General features: G+C 45.0%; 3 non-coding genes across 3 annotated transcripts; all 3 read right to left on the bottom strand.

Annotated features, from left to right (window-relative positions):
- Positions 1-462: 462 nt before the first annotated feature.
- Positions 463-544, bottom strand: trnas-gcu (transfer RNA serine (anticodon GCU)). The gene has a single exon. It is a non-coding gene; the product is annotated as a tRNA-Ser (tRNA).
- A 432-nt stretch (positions 545-976) lies between these two features.
- On the bottom strand, positions 977-1,058 carry trnas-gcu (transfer RNA serine (anticodon GCU)). The gene has a single exon. It is a non-coding gene; the product is annotated as a tRNA-Ser (tRNA).
- Positions 1,059-1,482: 424 nt separating this feature from the next.
- On the bottom strand, positions 1,483-1,564 carry trnas-gcu (transfer RNA serine (anticodon GCU)). Its single transcript has one exon. It is a non-coding gene; the product is annotated as a tRNA-Ser (tRNA).
- Positions 1,565-2,229: the final 665 nt, after the last annotated feature.

The following is a 2,229-nucleotide window of genomic DNA, read 5'->3' as shown; positions in this document are numbered from 1 at the left end:
AGCTTCTTTGACATCAGCACTTATAGTAAACTTTTTTTACTTGAGGCATAAAGGAAAAGATAGGTCATTTCACAATGAAACTTCTTCAGTTCATCGGAGCAGATTGGTTTAAAGCAGTGTGTTGAGGTCATTATGTATTGTCTTTAACCATTCAGTCACCTCGTCCAGTATGTGGAGGTTTAAGTGATGTGTCAGCATCCCCATTGTCAGAAAAGAGGTTCATGTGAACCAATGAGCTCCATGTTCAAGGTGTTTCTACCCTTTCTTAACCTCATTATTACAAAACGTGTCGAAAAAGTTATTGTTGGAGTGTTTAGATAGTGGAAAGCTATGTCTTGACAGAAAACACCATTGATTGCTCACATCATCAGACAACAATCTCACATGAAACTGGTGGGTTGCCCTGTGAATGAAAGCTGTTGAAGGCCAGGAAGCATTGAGAGACAGGAAGAACATGACGATCGACAAGGATGGGAGTCGAACCCACGCGTGCAGAGCACAATGGGTTAGCAGTTCATCACCTTAACCACTCGGTCACCTTGTCAAATACAAAATTTAACTGATGTATCAGTTTACCAGACAAACAGTCATTCCTGTAGTTTGAAAGACTGATACATTATGTCAAGGAGCTCCATTTTACAAATCCTCCTCCTTCTGAACATGATGGAGAAGCCACATGTCCATCAAGTGGTTGCTGGTGTTCTTGGGCCGACGAGAGAGTTCTCGTGTCACAAATCTCACTGATAACATCCTCAAAATTCAGTTGAAATTATTGAGGAGAACTTTGCTTTCAGAAGGTTTGTTGAAGGCTTTTGAAATGCCACAATGGTGACTACATTGGAGATCAACAAAGATTCAAATTGCTTAGTGGACTGAATCTGGAGAGGGAAGATGTTCGTCTCAACTCCATTTGCTGAGAGCAGAACTACTGAAGGTCTTTGAGTAGCGCCTGAGGGATAGCAACTACACTGGAGATCGACGAGGATGGGAGTCAAACCCATGCGTGCAGAGCACAATGGATTAGCAGTTCATCACCTTAACCACTCAGCCACCTCGTCAAGTACTTGCAAATTAAAGTGATGTTTCAGTTTACCAGACAAACAGTCATTCCTGTAGTTTGAAAGACAGATCTGCACATGTGTCAATGAGCTCCATGTTACAAATCCTATTCCTCAACATGTCCACAACATGTCACTGACCGCTAACATCATCAAGATAAAAAATATGGGTATCTCAGATAAATAACTGAGAAGTACCAGACTATTAGAGGAGCTGTTGAAGGCTTTGATACGATGCACACTCTGCATGAACTGAATCTTGACTACATTGAAGATGAAAAATGATTGGATTCAAACTGATTACTGAAGTGCATCTAAAGAGTTAAGACATTAAGATCATGGAAGATGTCTGTCTCAACTCCATTTGCTGAGAGAACTGCTGAAAACTTTTGAAACAGGCCCTGAGGGACAGCAACGACACTGGAGACCGAGGAGGGAGTCGAACCCATGCGTGCAGAGCACAATGGATTAGCAGTCCATCACCTTAACCACTCGGTCACCTCGTCAAGTAACGCAAGATAAAGTGATATGTCAGTTTACAGGACAAATATTCATTCCTGTAGTTTGAAAGACGGACAAAGGTGGGACTCAAACTGCTTCGTAGGCTGTGTTCGAAACCGCATACTGCCTACTACATACTTCCATACTCATACTGTCCATACTGCATCCTGCATACTCAGTCCATCAGACAGTATGCAAAGCGTTTACATTACAGCAACTACATAATAACCCACAATGCATTGCACTCCTCCCTGAGCCAAAATTGACCTGCTAAAGCTGATTTCACTTTAGCTCTAAACTCTTCAAATTTATAACTTTATCGAGATTTCTTTTTAAATTAGGCGACAAAGGGTCGTTTAGAGCCGAGTGTGTCGTTTATTGTGCGAATACCAACCGTTTATGATTTTGTTTGGACGATTGACGAAATGTGAGCCAGCCGCAGTGAGCGGCTCCAGCACGGAGGTGTCAGAGAAGCAGGGAAGCAGGAGAAGAGAGCAACACACGAACCCCGGACCCGCCACGAGGGCCCCCCCGCCCCCCGCACCCCCGCCTAGCATGGCGCCCAGGACCGTGACCATGGCAGTCAGTTCCCCCGACCCAGCGGCCAGCCTCCAGGCCCGGTTGGGCTTTGGCGGCGGGTGACCGCGGATCACACCGCCGGCCACCCCCG

The sequence above is a fragment of the Salarias fasciatus genome, chromosome 18 (genome assembly GCF_902148845.1).
Source record: "Salarias fasciatus chromosome 18, fSalaFa1.1, whole genome shotgun sequence".
NCBI classification, from domain to species: domain Eukaryota; kingdom Metazoa; phylum Chordata; class Actinopteri; order Blenniiformes; family Blenniidae; genus Salarias; species Salarias fasciatus.
The sequence above is the reverse complement of the archived record's forward strand: the minus strand, read 5'-3'. Positions and strand labels throughout refer to the sequence as shown.